We start from the raw sequence: 22,211 nt of genomic DNA on the forward strand, positions 1-22,211 counted from the left end.
ATGGTAATGAGTGGTAAGACGATTTGTTCTCTGTGGGTGGGTTGACACACAGAGAAAAGGAAAGTATCGGGTAACCCCTACGCCCACGGTGTGTGGTAGTCTTCAACCAGCAGGAAAAAAAGGTGAAATAAAAGTGAAATGTGTGGTAGTCTTCAACCAGCAGGAAAAAAAGGTGAAATAACTTCCCTGTGAAAATGTATGCTCCTCTCACGGGAAAATGGGTGGGGTGTCTGGGTGACTGAATGTTTGGCACGTCAGCTTTTGGATGTTTGCATGAAGTTGATGGTCAATAATGTTACCCGGTGAAGTTACAACCGTTTATTCTAGTGTTACTGTCATGGTTTGGACGGATGTTTGTGTGAGATGTATTTATATTATCTGTATTTAAACATTGCTTAAATATCATGAAATTGTATTAAATATAAGGGGGTAAAAATGGTTTATATAAAATATTGGATTTAGGTTATATTATTATTATTTAATTTTAAAGTCATGATTAAATTAAGTTGTATTTATCTATTATTTATAAGCTAATTGAAAGTGATATTTTCAGTTTTTTAATGAGGTGTTATTAATGGCTCTTGTAATGATAATTTTTAATTGATTAAGTTGTTGGTTTTTGAAACATGTGGCAAACCTTACACCTATATATTCCTCGTTGTCACGCATCATGAATACAGTTCCCAGGGTTGGGGTCACCAACTCAAGTCCCCTCATGTTAAATGCTCGGAGGCAATTGAAATCACAATGAGGTCTGATGTCATTTTTCACATTGTGGCTTATCATTCCGCAGTTGAGATGAACCAAGTTTCATAGGGAGGATTCGCTGTTGTCTTGAGAGAACCTGATAGTTTTGTGACATCATTGATGAGTGCATGATCTATGGGAGGAATGTGTGTTTTAAAATGTGTGTTGGGCCTTACACATGTCCATTCCTAGAACTGTCATATTCATACAAATTCTTTCAAGTTTTGAGTTATAATAATAATAATATCCATTTTTAAGGTCACAGCCAAGCCAGACACCAAATTGGTGTATGAGACCCCCTTGTTTGTGGGACAAGGGACCCACCTCCGCGCAACGATTTGACTGCTAAGTCTACAAAGGCATACATACTCTACCCCCCTCTGGTTTTGAACCTGTGACCTCTTAAGAGGAAGCACATGCTCTTAACCATTAGGCCCACTAAAATAACATAGAGATTACACACTAAATCTGGACTAAGAAGGCAGAATACTAACAATTCATCCCCGCAACACCCCAAACAAAGTTTAATACTAAACGAAATGGAGACTTTACAATATAGTAAAGGCATAACCATGATGAAATTTTAAAACCACACTCAAGATGCACAATTCTTAAAGTCCACAGACTCTACCTATCCAGTAAATAACTATAACACCCCTCTATTGTATGTAACACTCTGTTAACCTAAGTTAAGAAAAGGTACGTCTAAGGTGTAACAATGAAAGTAAATACTTTATTGTTAAATAAATAAATATAATGTAAAACACTTGGAAAACGAGACACCAAGAGATGAGGTTCTTGCCAAATGAAATCCTAGTGGTGAATGGGAATGGAAAATTCCTTCATGATAAGACTTCTAGATCCAATTGTAGATAAGCTTAATGGATTTGGAGATAAATATCCATTAAATAACTTAGTTGGAGAAATATGCTAAGTTTAAGAAAAAATAAAAACATTGTGGGCGAGAAATGAAAACTTTTATGAGGAAAAGCCTCACAGGAGAGAAAGGCGAGCTTTTATAGGAAAAGCCTAGGCAATGGATGAAAAAGATCCATAAAAGAGGGACGTCGCTAATGGAAAACATATCAGGAAAGAGGGTATTAAAAACCCATTAAAAAGATCAACAAGAAGTAGTTGATCCATGGCAAGAACTCTCATCTCAGGGGTGAACTGGAGGAAGTCAGTTCTAGGTTGGGTGGCGATGCTCAGTTTTCCAAGTGACTTTCTTCAAATAATCTAGTTTTCTTCAATTTCTTGGGATGTTTTGTATGTGGCTCCTTACTCTTTATGTTGTCACATCTTTAAACTTATGTGATATCCTGGTTTTTAAGATGATGAATACTTATGCATGAGACAACTATGTATGATGAATAATTATGTTTTTAAGGTTTGAAATTTTATAGCCTAAGGTTCAGGTTATCTATGCTATGCATTATGCGTCATGAGGTGAATTTAATACATTGAGGCTCGTTTTGGCTATTTATTCACTATGATTCATATTATACAAGATATATCTCAGTAATACTTTCGACTATGACAGTAGGACTATGATCATGATATATGGAAATGCTAGCTACAAAGTATTTATGACAACGTTTCCATTAAAGCTTGTGTAGAGTCATCAAAGGAATGAAACTCGAATGCATAATCATATCATTTCAAATTCCCATGATTGATTCTTTTCTCAGAGTTGTAATGTATGCATAGTAAATGTTGAAGGGTTGATTTGGGAATTTAGTAATTAAGTCCATTAATTGAACCTAAAATTCCACATCGTGGATCTAATGGAGCATAGTAGGTAGTTGGTAGTATTGTGCCAAAGGGGGTATGTGACAAATGGTGTTGAAGCTATAAGTTCAAATATTGTGGCCTATGGGCCAATCCACCTTTGTAAGATATGAATGAGTTGTAGGTCCTAAATTTGGTCTTACACAATTAAGAAGTTTTAATGAAGGGTTCAGTTATAAATTGCTATAAGGAAAATATTCCAGAATCCATAAAGGTTGAAATCAAATCTTAAAATGATTTATTGGAGGGGGAAGTTGAAGCAGTAGCATATATAATATAATATAATGTTAATATGATATTTATTATTTGAAATCAAAGATAATTTTGAACAGGGGTTATGTAAAATGATGGATTTTGGAATAGCTAAGGTGATAGTTGAATGAAGAATGAATTCTTCTATATTGCTCGACGACTGTGTAACTAATTGTCTTTCCCATTTGCTTAAAGGAATCACCTAAAAACAGAAGTAGTTTGAAACTCTAATTCAGATCATTAGAATATTGAAGAAGGAAGGGTAGAATCATTTTTTGATGCAGGAGCATTGAGTCGAAACTATCATTGTATTTTAGTAGACATAGGGGGTCTTGTGTTTTCAAGGAAGTTGAATTCCTATGTATGTAATTATTAATGTTTTGATTGGTTAAAATAGGAATTAATTAGATAAGTGTGAGGATATTTGTAAATGGTCTCAAATGTAGGAGAACATGAGTGATTAATGATGATGAGCGAGTTAGAAGTCAATTGTAACTCTTATTGATCTCATGATTCGAGGAACTAGAGAGGACTCTTAGGAATAAGTAGGAGTTAAAAGTGGATTTAGAAGAATTTCAGGAGTTAGTTAAGCAAATTAAGGATCTGAACTAGAATTAGTTCAACGAAACCTTTTTGTATAAAGGTAAGCCTAAAAGGCGAGAACAAGTTAGTTAGTCAGTAGTTAGTCAGTAGTTAGAAGAGTAGTTAGAGGAGTCAGTCAGTCAGACTGTAAGCCTATAGGAAAGAGAGGAACAAAGGCCACTGATATAGAAGATCAGGCCAAGGAAAGGGTTCCTGTGTAAATACATGTTTATTAATACAAACAACTCAATTCTGAGTCTTGTGTGTGTATGAAGTAATCTGTGTGTGAATTAGAGATTATGTATCGTATATATATGAAAGTCGAGATCGGGCAGAATCAGAGGTGGATTATAGAGAAGCGTAATAGAACAACTTCCAACTGTGGTTGGGTAGAAGTTGTTGAGGCAGTTCCACAGTTGTGATTGTGGGTAGAGTTGGCTTAGAGACAACAATTCTAGCAAAAGAAGTGTTGGGTAGAATTGTTAGACAGCAAGAGGTTCAAGGAGAGAACCATAGAGCTCGTGTTATGGATTTGTATACATGGACGGTACAAAAGCAAGCCTTTAGTGCTGCGGTAAAGGTGGAAGAGCATAAAAGCATAAGTGGAGTTAAGTTAAGGGAGAGTTGTGGCAGAACAACGAGGGACCAGAACTCTGAAGAAAGCCGAGTCTACAGAAAGACATTGAAGAAATGGCATAAAACCAAAGTAAAGAGAAACGAGGGTAGAGAGTGTATGGAAGGTCGGATTGCTGTTGAAGTCCCACAATTAATCTTGGTCATCGATTGCAAAATTCAATTCTCACGTCATAGTTAATTGCGGGGTTAAGTGGATTGATAACCCACTTGCTAGTTGAAGGGTTGTAGATCATAAGATTGATGACCTTGGTGATCCAATGGATATCGAGCCGTAAGTTTATAGAACTTTAATTGTAGGGCGGACTCGAACTTTTATAGGTCAGGGACTTATAATTCTCATCGGCTTCGTAAAAGCGTTAAACGTTGGGTAAGTGATCCACCCGATATCGTTGTGGATCGTTGGATCAAGCGGATCTTGGTCAATGGTCAGGAAGCATCGGGTTAGTTTGTTGATCGAGAGGAAGTGCAGCCATTGGATCAAGAGTAAGATCGACGGTGGAGATTGAAGTGAAAATAATTGTGAAGAGCGGACCCAAAGAGGTTATAGATGAGGCCTTAAATTTATTTGAATTCTGGTTGTGTTGTCGCACGTCGCTTGTGAGAGGTGATGGAAGCACATGTTGATGTGATGTGATATTGCGAGAGTCGTTGAGCTGATGAATGAAATCAACAATGGGGAAAGATAATCACATATCGCAAGTCGGGAGTTCCGAAGGCATGATCTATTGAGTTGAAATGTTTCGGGAAAAGGATGAAGGGTTGAGTTATGAAGTCCCAATAGAAAGATTGATGAAGGGTTAGACTATAGAAAGTCTAATGAAATGTTTCCGCATGAGGCACAAATGAAGGGGCCTCAACCTTATGTTATGAAGGTTTGACCAAGCAAGTCATAGAAATTCTTGAAATGAACGAGAATTTGCATACTATATGCATACTGTGGGTATAACAGTGCGTCATTTGTGGTATCAGAGCCAGTTAAAGCTCTTTTTTATTAAAGCAGAATTGTGCATAATACCAGAGTGATTGCAGAAGAAAGAAGAGATTAGGTTATTTGAATATGAAAGTAGAAGACATGAGATAAGATGAGAGTAAGTGACACTCTTAAGAAGAGATTTCAAAAGCATAAGAAAACACGGTGATGTTTGTTTTCTTGAGGGAAGTGGAGATTCACTCGAATGTGAAGAGTGGATAGAGACTGCTTGTGAAGCCATGCAATGAATGTGAACCTGAAGAATCCAACTGAAGGTTGGACAAAGAGGATAAGAGTATTCTCAAAAGGAAACTGAGAAGCAAGATTTTGAAAGCTTGGGAATGATCTTTGGTTTGAATAACATTGATATGCAGGTGATAGCAAAGGAAAGTGAGAAGATTGCAACAACCTAGAGCAAGGAGTGTTCAATTGGTTCTAGAGGAAAGAACCAGAGAAATGCTAATAGACTGAGCTCAGAAGAGAGAATCTTAGTGAGGCATATGTAGCAAGAAGGAGACTTATTACTACATAGGTAGTGTTGCAACTCACAAAGGCAATTCCACAAACGATGTTGGTATAATTTCTAAAGGATAAAGAAAGTTGGTAAGAGTTTCTAAGTGAAAGAAGAGGTGGTCAGAACCTAGTATTTCAATTGTGAATGAAGTACAAGAGGACAACTGCGTTCTTAGAAGTGGTAGATGATTTGAAGCCTAGAAGGAGTAGAGAGAAGTGCTCAAAGAGGTTCCAGAGAATAGAGAACCAAGTGCTTGCCAAAAGACCAAGTACAAAGGAAAGCTTGGTGAGGTGAGTGGCAGCAGGGAGGACTTGTTATTGCAGAGGCTTAATGCAGCTCACAGTAAATGAGTGAGGAACTCATGAAGATGGAGAAGAAGATGACTACTGATAGTCATAACAGAGGTAACAGAGGTTCTGAAGAAGACGACAATAGAAGAAAAGTGAAGAAGGAAGATGCCAAGGTAAATGGAAAGAGGATGGCTCAAGAGGAACGTGACAAGGAGATTGCAATGTTAAAAGAACAACTTGATGCATTAAGAAGGATACTGGAGGAAAGCCAAAGACAAGGTTGGGCCTTGAGGAAAAAGGTAGTGAAGTGGTCTAAGTTACAGAGAAGACTACAGTAGAGGCAAGTGAAGAGCCTAGTGGAAGAACTCAGAGAGGCTGAGTTGGAAATGGAAGAGTCCATTTGTAAACCAGAATAGGGTGAAATTTTGGGTGAAGATGAAGATTGGAGATCTGTGGAAGATCTTGTGAACCATATGGAGGATTCAAAACCACAAGGAGATATGATGACTGAAGCATCAAGTGAGACCACAAGGTCTTATGTTTTTAAAACTGACAAGTTGTGTATGATTGTGGGTATTGCAGGAGAAAAGAAACCTTTTGAGGATCTCTTTAGAAAAGATGAAGATCTAGAAGTAAAAGGTGACAAGGAAAATTTCTCAGAAGAGGAAGAATTTGACTGGATACATCAGGAAGGGACTATGTTGACTGAAAACATAGTAAAGGATCATAATTCCATTATGATGATAGGTACATTGGAGATAACTAGGGAAATTGTTGAGGCAGTCAACAAAGAAGAAGGATTAAACTCTCATCAAAGGATCTATGAATGGGAGACAGAATTGGAACTCCTGGAGAAATGGCTGAAAGCACCAGTAGGGAAGAAAGAACCTGATGAAGATTACAAGGGGGATGCAAAAGAGGAGGAAAGAGTGCAACAAAGAAGGGAGTTGGAAAAGTAAAGGATAAACACTCAGGACAGATTGCTGGAAGAAGAAAAAGAAATTGTCATGAATGACAATCATAAGGAAAAAGAGATGGTAATGGAAGTTCAACAAATTGACATTACAGAAGGAGGAGTTCATTACTGTGAACCAGAGCAGAGATATATCATTGAAGAAGATGGTATGGAGGAGAGACTAGCTGACAGTCTCATGAGTTCTTTTGAGAATTCAAATCAGCAGACTGATATGATGATAGAGGAGGAGAAAACAAAGCAACATACTGATGTGTTTCCAAAGGAAGAAGAAGCATTGAGGCCTTATGTTTTCTATTTTAATAATTGTTTGGTGAGTGTAGGTTTAGTTGCAGATGCTGGAAATTTTTTTGCACAGATGAGCAGCCAAATAAAAATGAAAGAAGAAGATTTTGTGGAAGTATTTAATCCATGGAACAGAGATGTTAGATTACCAGAGAGAATGCTGAAAAGTCAAGATTAAATGCAAAAAGAGATAATCATGAAAGAGGGTAAGGATGAAAGGGTAGCAGTAAGAATCCAACAACTTCAAAGAGAAGATAATAAAGCACAATTTGAAGAGTTAGTGGACAACAGAAACAACTTGAAGCAGAGAGAAAGAAGTAACAGTGAATGGCAGAATATGGACCAGCCCAAAGATATGCTAGAGATGGATATTGAAGAGTTATGGCAGTTAATGATGAAGCAATCCATATGGAGGAGGTTGAAAGTAGCAAGAAGAATGATCAATCAGAACTTGAAATTGATTGACAAGGAGAGGAAGATGAAACAGAAGACAGGTGACATACAACAACAACAAAGGTGCAAAGCATTCAGACAACTACAAACCAAAGTTTTGGACCTTGGAGGTTTCCTATCAACACATGAAGACACATGGTCAGGAGATCATGAATGTTTTCTACTTTGGGAGACTGATGCAAGATCATTGACTCGAAACTATCATTGTATTTTAGTAGACATAAGGGGTCTTGTGTTTTCAAGGAAGTTGGATTCCTATGTATGCAATTATTAATGTTTTGAGTGGTTAAAATAGGAATTAATTAGATAAGTGTGAGGATATTTGTAAATGGTCTCAAATGTAGGAGAACATGTGTGATTAATGATGATGAGAGAGTTGGAAGTCCATTGTAACTCTTATTGATCTCATGATTCGAGGAACTAGAGAGGAATCTTAGGGATAAGTAGGAGTTAAAATTAGATTTAGAAGAATTTCAGGAGTTAGTTAAGCAAATTAAGGATCTGAACTAGAATTAGTTCAACATAACCTTTTTGTATAAAGGTAAGCCTAAAAGGTGAAAACAAGTTAGTCAGTCAGTAGTTAGTCAGTAGAAGAGTAGTTAGAGGAGTCAGTTAGTTAGAATGTAAGCCTATGGGCAAGAGAGGAACAAAGGTCACTGATATAGAAGATCAGGCCAAGGAAAGGGTTTCTATGTAAATACATGTTTATTAATACAAACAACTCAATTCTGAGCCTTGTGTGTGTATGAAGTAATATGTGCGTGAATTAGAGATTTTGTATCGTATATATATGCAGGTGGAGATCGGCAGAATCAGAGGTGGATTACAGAGAAGTGTAACAAAACAACTTCCAACTGCAGTTGGGTAGAAGTTGTTGAGGTAGTTCCATAGTTGCGATTGTGGGTAGAGTTGTCTTCGAGACAACAATTCTAGCAAAAGAAGTGCTAGGTAGAATTGTTAGACAACAAGAGGTTCGAGAAGAGAAGCATACAACTCGTGTTACGACTCTGTATACATGGATGGTATAGAAGGAAGCCTTTACTGTTGCAGTGAAGGTGGAAGAGAATAAAGGTGCGAGTGGAGTTAAGTTAAGGGAGAGTTGTGGTAGAACAACGAAGGACCAGAACTCTGAAGAAAGCCGAGTCTACAAAAAGACATTGAAGAAATAGCATAAAACTAAAGTAAAGAGCAGCAGGGGTAGAGAATGTACGGAAGGTTGGATCATTGTTGAAGTCCCACAATTAATCTTAGTTGTTGATTGCAAAAGTCAATGCTCATGTCATAGTCAACTGCGGGGATAAGTGGATTGATAACCCACGTGATAGTTGAAGGGCCGCAGATCATAGGATTGATGACCTTTGTCATCCAACAGATATCAGGCCGTAAGTTGATCAAACTTTAATTGTAAGGGCGGACCTGAAATTTTATAGATCGGGGACTTATAATTCTCATCGGCTCCGTAAAAGTGTTAAACGTCGGGTAAGTGATCCACCCGATATCGTTGTGGACCGTCGGATCAAGCAGATCTTGATCAACGGTCAGGAAGTGTAGGGTTAGTTTGTTGATCAGGAGGAAGTGCAGTCGTCGAATCGAGAGTAAGATCGACGGTGAAGATTGAAGTGAAAATAATTGTGGAGAGCGAACCCAAAGAGGTTATAGGTGTGGCTTTAAATTTATTTGAAGTCTGGTTGTGTTGTCACATGTTTCTTGCGAAAGGTGATGGAAGAACGCGTTGATGTGATAGGATATTGTGGGAGCCATTGATCTAATGAATGAAATCAACGGTGGGGAAAGGCAATCGCATATCGCAAGTCGAGAGTTCCAAAGGCATGATCTATTGAGTTGAAAGGTTTCGGGAAAAGGATGAAGGGTTGAGTTATGAAGTCCCAATAGAAAGATTGATGAAGGGTTAGACTATGGAAAGTCTAATGAAATGTTTTCGCATGAGGCATAAATTAAGGGGCCTTAACCTTATGTTATGAAGGTTTGACCAAGCAAGTCATAGAATTCCTGAAATGAATAAAGGGATATGACTGATTTGAGTAATGTACGCAAGTCATGTCATTAGTGTAATGGTATTCACCTTGAATAAATAGTAAATTTTAAGAATGCCTTTACTCAAATCTTAGTTAATGTATTATGGTGTACATGAAAAATAATAATGGAGGAGGCACAATATTACTTAGCAAAAAATGCCATTGAGCATTCATTGCTAAGGGTTCTTCGCTGGAGGGGGAGTTTCCCCTTTCCAGGCCAGTTTCATCCAAAAAAGTCGTGCACAGTTTTCTACAGCCATAGCGTTAGCCTCGTCAATCCAGCTGGAGATTGCATGTTCATATTATTCCTATCTGCGGCCTCATACCAAAAAACCAAACCCTAACTGGTGCTTCTCATGTCGGAAATGAGTAGGGCTAACCAACTTTAAATTTCAGTGCAGAAATACTTTCTGTGGCGCCCATCGATATGTGTTGGTGCTCCTATGATTTCAAGGTTGTTGGTCGTAAGGTGATTACCTGAGCTAACCTTGTCGTTAAGGGTTCCAAGATTTCCAAACTCTGACGAGATATTGCATATTTTTAGATTCTAAATGATTGAATTCTCGATCCTCCAGTGGAGTTTGGTTTGGTCCTTCCTTTTCAAGAATTAGCATCCACAAAAATTAAAATTTGGTTTCCTATGTCCTAGGAAAATTGAAAATTAATTGGGAATCAATTTATTGGTTTTTATCATGTGCTACTGCAAGCATGGACAACAATAACACTAGAAATATAGCACATAACAAATACTAGCAATATAGCATAGGACAAACCTTGTGATATATTACATAAAAGTGTTATTATGAATGATATATTCGAGTTAATGCTTTCAGAGTTTTTCAAAACCACGTCAGTGAGCTTAGGGGATAGGGCATCTTTTGAAAACGTGTGATTTGAAGTTTCTGACTAGATGGTCAGAGAAAATCACCTTAAGGACGATTGTTCCCTTTCGATCCACAAAGCCGTTTTTCCTTCTTACCTTATCCACTGATCCGGAAACATTCGTACGCATTTGTTGATCGAGTTGCCTTAAAAGTAGCAAGTTGGATAATGTTTATCCCATTGAAAACGTACTCGTAGCTATATTTTTCCTTTCCGTTGTAGATTTAGAGCATGGAGGTCACATGAAATTAGATCGGTAAGACTGATGTTTCCTTTTTCTTTTCACTATCACTCTGTCCGCTCGCCTTATCCACTGAGCTGGAGATGTTTCCATAAGAAGCTTACCTATTGGATAATGATTATCCAGTTTTTTTTATAACTGTATCATATATTTGTGTTATAGACAGAGGCAACACATAATTGATATTGTCAAGATCATTTTAAATAGCACCTGTAGCCGTTACATTATGGGGTATAAGTTTATCGACCTTGGGTTTTACAAGTTTTACCTTCTTGGGAAGGAAACCATGTAGAAAATTTGTTCTGTTAAAAAACTCGTACGAATCTTCTGTAGCAAGGAGTAAGTTCCACTGAGACAAAGATATGGATATGGGTCCAACCATAATCAAATGGATATAATGTGTTTTAAGTAAAGATATAGCTTGCCTGCATGTCTAAGCGTTCTGACAGCCTACAATTGGAGGAATGTTTGGCAATGAGGTAATCAGTGTGAGTGTAGCCACCATGATGGGAACGTGGAAAATGTGACCAAAAAATTAGCTACAGCTTATTGTCAACTGAATGGCTTATTCCAACAGACGTTGTGTGCTTTGCACGCCCAGGTAGAACCTCCAGAATTTCTAACCCTTGTTAAACTTTCATTTCTCTAAAGTCGCATGATGCTATTGTTTCCAGATCGTTCCACATATTGATTACTAAGCAATCGATTAAATGACGTTCGATGGACTTGTCGGTGTCATATGGATTGGTCTTAAATTTATTTAAATTTTTAAGATATTTTCTATAGAGGAATTATTGTAAATCGTATTCATTTAACAGAGCAGTAAATTTAATAATTACAAGTAATATGAACTACAAAGTATATATGTAGTGTAAAAATGACCTTATTTCACTTAGTAGAGAGTCATTGTGTAGTGTTGGGGAAGTGGATCTCAGCGCTAATTTCTGGTTGTGTTGACCATCATCCCTGTGCTTGTAGTCAACACTTCCATCACACCAACCATTCCATCAGCATCTAATTGATGCTCTCCTTGCTCACTGGAATTCCTGACTAATTGCAGGTTTGAAGGAGTAGCAATTAGCTTCAAGCTCCGTCTCATTGGTCCACGTAGATGAACTGTGAAAGGCCCACATATTCTTGTTGGAGAACCTCACTACGGAGGGCCAGTACATTTGTACTGCCATCAATATCTCCATCCCACAGTTGGCACTTTACTTATCCAAATGCCATCTGCAGTACAATGTACTAACCTAGTGAGTATTTCATTATATGATTCCAATTTTAAAAGGAGTCAAAGAAGTAAAATTGATAATATAAATATCAATAATTACTCTTCCTAATGAAAAGCTTGTATGTTTGTCTATACAAATTTGAAGATGTACCATCGATCTCAAAAGTAAACATGTCATCTAACAAATTGGTGATGGTGCGAATTTTCATTATTTATCATGGTTTAAAAATTGATGTACAACACATTACACATGATAGACCAAATTTTAGTCAATCTTGATATATATATATGTCACCATTAATGGAAAATACCTATTGGTAGTTTTTATGGATGAGGACTGCACTGCATATGTTTTATTTTGTTATTGTGTGAAAAACATCAAAACATGTATAAACTCGTCGACATATATGCCACAGTTTTCTTAATTGAAATTTCCTTGATGATAAGGATATTGTTTCAAATTATTATGCATAATTATTTCAAGCTGACATTACCATATTAAATGACATGTGGGCACTGTGTGTGAAAACAAACTACACAAAAGAGTGTGTACAATTTATATGAGTTATTTTGTTTTATGCATAAAAGAGAAGAATATGAATATTTTATCTTCGAAGTTGCAAATTTACATTATGATTGAAAGGAATACTCATGCCTATGCTTACATATATGTATGGCTTGCATGTAAGGATCACTTGCATGGTTACAATGAGATGCATTGGTAGGATTACATGCATGGATGGATCAAAATTCTCACAAATTAACATGAGTTAAAAACTGATTTAAGATGCTAGATATTCATAATCAAGCTTGAGGAATAAACAAAGTTGGATATTTACAATATATTTAGAGATTCAAAATATGTGGTGTATTTGATTCTTGATAGATACAATAAATCTCAAATATTAAACTATATCTATCTTATAATTCATTAATTCAAGTGTTAAGTGGGTGTCTATATAAATGAACAAGGTTGGATTTAATCCTTGCACTTATATTGAATTTCTCAAGTATTTGGATAGCTATAGTATCATTGCGGGGAGGAGAAACCCTGAAAGGCTACACTGGAACAAATAATTCTACAATGTTAAATTGTGGTGGAGTAAAGAGTAATGCAAAGAAATAACAAACAACTAACATGTTGATTATTTTTAATAAGTAGAAATGGTCAACCATGAGCTGGTTACTTTTTATTGTTCCTACTTATTGAATGATGTGAAGATTAAAATTCTACTTATTATATGTCGTAGAAGTTTTTCAAAACTTAAGTTATTATGGAATGCTCTTGTGAGGGCACAATGACTATCTACCATGATCTAAAATTGGTCTAAGATAATTGCATAGTTTTAAATGCTCATAGTAGAGCAGGAGGAATGAACAAATTTGTAACAATTGTAAAGTATATGGTTGTTGGAGCCCATTTTTGTCCCCATTTCATTATTCTTTTCAGCTACATTTTCACTCTTTTTACCTATATTGTACTTCTTTTACCTTCTATACTATACCATTTAATTCCAAAACCGCATCATCATATGACTAGAGGTAAAGGCATTCTACTTAGCATTATTTCGATTTTGTCGGTTAAGTTTGGATAGATTATAGGATCATACTTATTTGGCCATCTCTAACTATCTATTTTATTGGACTCATAGCTATGGTGATTGTTGGTAGGTGAATGAAAAGCTAAACATCTGGTCAAAGCATGAGGAGGTGGACACTTCATCATTTAAGTGTCACTGTCATTCTGTACTTAAACTAGTAGTCAACGATCAACAACTTCTTTTGGTAGAATAGTAAGCGGTTTATGGGATCTTTTGTCATATCATACACCGATATCCCTGTGGCCGAGGATAGAAAGTGGGTTTTTAAGTCAAACGCAACCAACCGAAATCTAATTGAGTCATGCGCAGCTGATTCAAGATCGATCTTATGAGGTAATATACAGCCCATGACAGTCATCGATCAACAATTTGCTATGTTAAGAGATAGTTAGTTAAACCTAGTATCCATTGACTCCTTTCTTAAAGGCCCAATGAGTTTGAATTTGGGGGACTGTTGAGTAATTATGGTGATGTAATGTTCCAGACTCATTGATTTTGAAAACTTATGTTATTTTTTAGAGTTCAAACTATGTATGTCAACGTTTAAGCTTTGATCTAATTTAGTTCCAACATTGTTCTACTATAAGTAATTATGGTTGTGTTTTCAATTTCGTTTTACTGAGTTAATTTAACTTGCTCCAGGTGTGGAAAGGTCCCACCACCCTTGGAACCAAGTTTATCGTTAGTCTAGATCTAGAATTAGTTTACTGTGTTAATTTTACATAACATATCGTTTGATTGTTTAGTTTTTGAATGGCTTAATTGATTCCGTACCTAAGCTTTTATTTTGATCCTGTATATTAAATTGACAAACTAAAATTTCCTAATTAATCCATAGACACTAAGCAACGACTTAAATTGTTAACCATCTCTTCCGAAGAGCCTCATCATACATATGTGTTGTGAATCGTTCTGATTTGAATTATTAATATAATTTTGGATAATATTCCAAACCTTATACTCTATAACCCTTCGAATTCAACAGTTTACATGGATACTTCAACATTATGTTTCTCAATCTATTGTGTTGTATAATGAATACAAGATTGTTTACATTGGAATTGCGCGTTGGGTTATGAAATTCCTTTGAGTTTTGTGAGAAGAATGGTTTGGTTTCTTGACCTCTATTCAGTAGTTTTAGATCTATAATATTTGTGTAACAATTTAATTTCTTGAATTTCGCTAGTAGTATCGAACTTAAGAATACTTTTTAATCTTGTAAAAGTTTTGCTGCAATTTAAGCCTTCGACTTTGGTGTGTATGCAATTGTTGACCTTTTTTTCATTCACAAAAAGTAGCTAGGTTTCTTAAAATTGTTATCATAGATAGTAGTTGGATTTCCCTTTCAAACAATAGTTAGGTTTCTTTCGATTTTGATTGCGAATAAGTAGTGAAACTATAGTCTCAATTGGGAACAAAGGTTCTGGTTTGTTTAAATTATCAGATAGATTTCCTTCCAGTTTGATTAGGGTAGTCTATTTGATGAATTCTTTGACAATAGAGTTTCAATTTCCTTACATGTCATTTATTTCAATTTCTCCGAGTTTTACAATTCGATTGCTTGAGATAGCGTTAGTTTAGAAGAATTTGCATTTGAATGTCTTTTTGAGCCAAAGTAGATCAGAAACTTCGAAGCTTAGTTTAGATTTCATATTCATTAGTTTAAATTAGATTTCATATTCACGAGCTTAACATAGATTTAGTGTTCATGCTTTTTTATTTAGTGTTCATTTTCTTATAATAGAATGCTCTGTCTTGATTAGCATTAGAGTGATTCAATGAATGCTTTCATTGAACATAGGTTGAATTCCATAGATAGCTTATGAGTATTTTGTAGTTAAGGCATCAGTGTGGTTTCATTGCAGTCAAGTTTTACTTGCATTGAGATTAAGTTTGGTTGATTTACTTTTCTTAGATTGAGATTAAAATTGTTTATTTGCATTATGTATAACTTAGAAATAAGAATTTGATGTTAATTTAGGTTAGATGCTCTAATCCTTGTTACCTGTGCTTACACCTGTAAGCCTTATGACACCAGATTGATAATTTAATGTTGGAAGTATAACACATAATTTCCCCAACATTTTTGGTGTCATTGTCAGGGAGGCGCTAAAAGAATTAGAGCATAGTTTTTTTTCACAATTTTTCAGTGTGATCTTAGTTGCAGAGCAAATAAAGGGCAGAGATGATGGTAAGATGTGAGTGAAGGGCCATGCATCCTCTTTGTTTTGGGTCACTCCAAAGTCTGGTTGTCCAAGTAAGAGAGGATTTCAAATTTGGTAAGTTTTATTGCAATTAGCAATTTTTAATTCATTTAGATTAAAATTTCAAGCTCTTTCAAGATAAAACATTTTTGGGGTACTATGAGAATACCTTTGTGCTAATCCATGTTATGAGACAGGGATCATCAATCAGTAGGAGAAATTCAAGAATGATTGAGAAGCTTGAAGAATGTCCCTCAAAGTACTTTCTCAAATCCTAGCAGTAGCTAGGATATCTGCCTCTCAGGAAGAATTCATCCTGACCACATTCATGAAATTATCTCTCTCCACAACTAGAAAATGATTTGGAAATCTCCCTTGATTCCTCTTTCCTATCTACCAAGGAGATCGAGCAATCATGTACCAAATCTGATGGGGAGCATCCAGTTGAACCTGAGATTGAAGAACTTTCACCATGCCAAACAACAAGCCTTGTATGCATTCCTAAGACCAATTATCCAAGTTTTCCTGGCATGACCGAGGAGGACTTTCAGAGTGGTTCAAATGAAGAAATGGAATAATACCATCAGGATTACATCAAGAATTGGTTCTAGATCACAATCTAGTCAAATTACCACTCTCATCTTCAAGTATTCTTTGTATCACATCTCTTAAAATTACTGATTTTTTATGCTCAGGTACATTCTAAAGTTTATGTGTTAAATCTGGGCATGAATGTATCTTTGTACCTAATCCGCACATGGCTTCATTGGAAGTTATCTTTCACTTGAAGGAGGACATCTTTTCTCTAGCATAGTAGTAAAGTTAGTATTGTAAATAAATAAATGAAAATGGTAAAGAGAAAAATAAGTCCTTTTGTGAAAACCAGCTTGTCTGGCGCATCTGGGTAGGGAATTTACTTGAAAACCAGGTAACTGGTGCGCCAGGTTCCCATTAAAGTTTTTAAATTAGTATGATTTCTTCAAATCATGTATCTTTCAAGTCATTATGTCTTGTACTCGTGTTGGTTGATGTGGGATCCCTTAAGGCCCACCTGCCAACAAACCTTGTCCCATCAACATCAACAAATTATCTAGGACCAAGGTTAGGGTTAGATAAGGTACATGGGAGCCTACATGCCTTAATGGTAGGTATCCTTGTCATCTACTAAGGAAATACATCAATTTTTCTTGGTGGATGAATTCTGCAATCCATTCAACTTCGATAAATCCATTCATGGCTAGTAGAATGTAACTAGTGCCTTGATTCCCATTGACATCAAAGGTGGGATATCTCGCATTGGTTAACGACTTCCTCAATGGTAGGTAATCCAATGATTATTTCTTATGTTCGACATCGAGACCATTTATTCACATATGCAAGATTGCACGCGGGTGTGTAGCGGTTGAAGACTATATGGTTTTGAGATCTCAACATAGATTTTTGTATCATCATTCCCAATGTCATTTGTAGCAACAGTCACCTTTCCTCAGTTGTTTGGGGACATACAACTCCTCAGGCATGGGGGAGAAGGGGACCTTTAGTTCATCCTTCAGCCTTCTTCAGCAGATTAGATCAATAGTCATATCAGCTCCATCCAGTTCATCCTTTGCTTCTTTTTGCAGCATCGGGCACATCAACAATAAAGAGACATCATTGTTCATGACTATTATTTTTCCATTGTTCCAAGTCAGGCTTAGCATGATTCTTCAAACTTCGAGCTCCAAATTATTATAAGTTAGAATTAAAGGTATGTAACAATGATCTATCTAGGCTAGATCATATACATTCGATTGTATGTTATGTAAATGTGTTACCTCTATTACTTACCATTATTTTTTGTCCCATAATATCGCTCCTTCCCATGATTATCAATCCCTTCTTACCCCCACTCCCTTCCTAATCATGATCATGCATGTCAATCCCTGATTCACCCTTAATGATTTATTTCTTTGTCAATTCAAATGATGATTGAGTGAGATACCATCATGATACCCAATGCTTGATACCTCACCTTTGCCCATTCGCCCATTCCCACAGAGCATGGTGTAGGTTGTCAGATCGACCATTGAAGAAATTTTTTTCTAAAGTTCACAAGGCCGAGGCAACAATGCTGTGATCTTTTGATATAGGGTAGTCGACTGTGAAATTTTTCTTATAGCTACAAGTTCGGGAAACCTAGCTTCGCATCGGCATGGGGGTCAAGAGGCATGAACCTACTTATGGGAAAGTTACACAAAGACTAGAGTATGGGCAGTGTAAGGAGATACTATAAGACAGAGGGTGGATGAATTTTCTCTGGAAATTCCGAGGGTTTACTGATAGAGTTGCATTAGTTTTTATGTAGAGCTTTGATGGGGAAAATTTGAAGGTCGAAAATTTGAAATTAAAGGTCACCGAGGAGTCTATTAGCAAGGCTACAGGGTTTTCTTCCACATGTGAGCCATTATTCAAAGGTGGGAAAATGAATGTATCAGGTTGCGTGAAGTTTCTTAAACTGGCATATGAGACACTTATTTGGTCCAAGGGGGTATTGCGTAGTTGTTTAGAGGAAAAATGGCACCCACTGGTCACCATTCTCCAGAGGTTCATTACATGCAAAGGAAGGTATGCAATCATTTTTCTTTATCATATTCAGTTTTTATCACATTTCTCTAAGGACTGTAGAATTAATATTCCTCATTTCTTATGGTTGAGTTTATATAAGATGGCTCGAGGTGTCTAATCCAAGAGTAAGAACCTTGAAACTTCCATCTATCACCATAGTTTAATCAAGATGATCATAGTGGCCAAATTGAGTAAAAGGCGAAAGTCCTGGGCGGAATTCCTCATTGAGAATTTTCCTGGGGAAGGGATGCAGTTTAAGGGCTGACAGAGGCTTATCAGTCTGAAATCAAAGTATATGAAGGAAGAGATTCCTCAAAGCTTTAAGCCTAAGCCTATCTCTACACCTGGACCTACCCCTTCTACAGAAGCCTAGCCCTACACTAACCACTCTCTAATCTCCCAAAATGATGTGCTAAAACGAAAGAATAAGAAACTACTTCGGTGGAAGTCATCCTGACTTAAACCCACAAAGAAACTCAATGCTCAGGAATTGGCCCTACAATTTAAAAAGTGCTCAATCCCAGTTAATCGTGGTTTAGAAGTTTTGGTTAAGCCAACAGGAATTTAACTAGAGGCCTCTCTTACGCTGTCCTTTTCGTCAAATTTGCAACTGATGCATGGGGGCATGCATTTGTACAGGAATGGTGGGATGTTGGAGCCCATCTTGTCCCCATTTAATTACCCTTTTCACCTACATTTTCACTCTTTTTACTTATATTGTACTTCTTTTACCTTCTATACTATACCATTTACTTCCAAAACCCCATCGTCATATGACTAGAGGTAAAGGCATTCTACTTAGCATTATTTCAATGTTTTTGGTTAAGTTTGGATATATTATAGGATCATACTTATTAGGCCATCTCTAAAAATCTATTTTATTGGACTCGTAGCTATGGAGACTGTTGGCAGGTGAATGACAAGCTAAACATTTTGTCAAAGCATGAGGAGGTGGAAACTTCATCATTTAAGTGTCACTATCATTCTGTACTTAAAACTTCATTTACAATTTTGTACTTAAGTTGGCAATCAGCGATCAACAACTTCTTTTGGTGGAACAGTAAGTGGTTTATGGGATTTTCTAGCATATCATAACCGATATCCCTATGGCCGAGGATAGAAAGTGGTTTTTTAAGTCAAACAAAACCAACCGAAGTCTAATTGAGTCATGCACAACTGATTCAGGATTGATCTTATGAGATATTATACAGCCTGTGATAGTCATCGATCAACAATTTTTATGTTAAGAGATAGTTAGTTAAACCTAGTATCCATCGACTGTCTTCTTAAAGGCCCAATGAGTCTGAATTTTGGGGACTTCCAAGTAATGATGGTGATGTAATGTTCCAAACTCATTGATTTTGAAAACTTATGTTATTTTTGAGAGTCCAAACTATGTATGTCAATGTTTAAGCTTTGATCTAATTCAGTTCCAACATTGTTCTACAGTAAGTAATTATGGTTGCATTTTGAATTTCGTTTTACTGAGTTAGTTTAACTTGCTCCAGGTGTGGCAAGGGCCCAACACCCATGGAACCAAGTTTATCATTAGTCTAGATCTAGGATTAGTTTACTGTGTTAATTTTACATAGCATATCGTTTGATTGTTTAGTTTTTGAATGGTTTAATTAATTTTGTACCTAAGTTTTTATTTCGGTCCTGTAGATTAAATTGACAAACTAAACTTTCCTGATTAATCCATAGAAACTGAGCAACAAATTAAATTGTTAATCGTCTCTTCTGAAGATCCTCATCATACATATGCGTCGTGAATCATTATGATTTGAATTATTAATAGAATTTTGGATATTATTCTGAACCTTGTACTCCGCAACCCTTCAAATTCAATAGTGTACATGGATAGTTCAACATTATGTTTCTCAATCGATTGTGTTGTATAAAGAATACAAGATTGTTTACATTGGAATTGTGCACAGGGTTATGAAATTCCCTTGAGTTTTGTGAGAAGAATGGTTTGGTTTCTTGAGCTCTATTCAATAGTTTTAGATCTATAAGATCTGTGTAACAATTTAGTTTCTTGAATTTCGCCAGTAGTCTCAGACTTACGAATTCTTTGTGATCATGTAGAAGTTTTGTTGCGAGTTAAACCTTCGACTTTGGTGTGTATGCAATCGTTTTGACTTTGTTTCATTCACAAATAATAGTTAGGTTTCTTAAAATCTTTATCATAGATAGTAGTCAGGTTTCCCTTTTGAACAGTAGTTAGGTTTCTTTTGATTTCGATTGCGATAAGTAGTGCAACTGTAGTCTCAATTGGGAATAGAGGTTCTGGTTTGTTTAAATTGTCACTTAGATTTCCTTCCAGTTTAATTAGGGTATTCGATTTGATGAATTCTTTGAAAATAGAGTTTCAATTTCCTTACATGTCATTTTTTTCAATTGCTCCGAGTTTTATAGTTCGATTGGTTGAGATAGCATTAGTTTATAAGCCTTTTCATTTGAATGTCTTTTTGAGCCAAAGTAGATCAAAAACTCCAGAGCTTAGTTTAAATTTCGTATTCATTAGTTTAAATTATATTTCATATTCGTGAGCTTAGCATAGATTTAGTTTTCATGCTTTTTGATTTAGTTTTCACGTTCTTCGAATAGAATGCTCTATCTTGATTAGCATTAGAGTGCTTGAATAAATGCTTTCATTGAACATAGGTTGAACCATAGATAGCTTATGAGTATTTTGTAGTTAATGCATCAATGTGGTTTCATTACAGTTAAATTTTACTTTCATTAAGATTAAGTTTGATTGATTTACTTTACTTAGATTGAGATTAAAATTGTTTATTTACATTTTGCACTTAATTCATAAATAGGACTCTGATGTTAATTTAGGTTAGATGCTTTGATCCTGCGTTACCTGCACTTGCGCCTCTAAGTCTTACGACCTTAGATTGATAATTTAATGTTGGAATTATAACACATATTTCCCCAACAATGGTGTTGAAAGGAGTAATGGTAGATAAGGAAAGTTTGACTTCTATGTTTAACTGTGTGTTAATAGATCCCTCCTTCCATATTGTCCTCAAATTACATTTCTCATATTAAAATTAAATTTTGAGTTGTATGAATGCGAGGAATAACAAAACAAATGTTGGGCAAGTCAAGGGCCAACTTAATGGAATAAAGTTTATTCTTATAGATATCCTATGGAAGGATTAAAAATGAATGGAAGAAACGTTGAACTCTTAGGAGGTAACTAGTAAAAAAAAATAGATAAAGTGTCGAGTGTTTTTCCTTCCATAAATCATGGCCCACATGAGGAGAAATAAAAAATAAAAGTATATAAATGGAAACTATATAAATCACCAGGAAAGAAGTTCATGACTTACTATCAACATTAACAGAATTTGATGGTTAATTAAGTGGGTTCCATGATCCTAGAACAAATTCTAAAGATTTGATTTAATGATATCTTTTCATGAAGTTTCCCATGAAATATTGTTAAGACAGGTCATTGTATGAGACTATGTAACTTTTTTTTAATTGTCTTTGAACTTAATATTTGTGTTGATTGGTGCATCTACATGTAATGATGCAATCCATTTTGGAATGTGATTTTTTCGTTGGTTGAGGCATTAGAAAATGCTTGAAATATACACTATTGAAGGGAGCATAATCTTACCAGGTTATTATCCAGATATTCAGTAGAATAGTTTGGAACCTACAAGTTTCTTTGAGTAAAGCAATATCTCAATAATTATAACTAAGAGATGTAAGGGGCATCTAAACTAAATTAGGGTCATAGTTGTGAATTGTATGTACACATGTAATACAACTCATTGTATACATGCTGAAGAAGACATTATACATTTATGATTTTATGACCTTCATAAGTAGGTCAATGGGACTGGCATCCAAAAGTACATCTAGTGTAAAAACAATAATAGGAGTGTAAAAGCAACTCCTA

This window comes from Pinus tabuliformis, chromosome 2_1, assembly GCF_031772625.1.
Source record: "Pinus tabuliformis cultivar Carrire ecotype Pingquan chromosome 2_1, CPIR1, whole genome shotgun sequence".
In the NCBI taxonomy this organism is placed as follows: Eukaryota; Viridiplantae; Streptophyta; class Pinopsida; order Pinales; family Pinaceae; genus Pinus; species Pinus tabuliformis.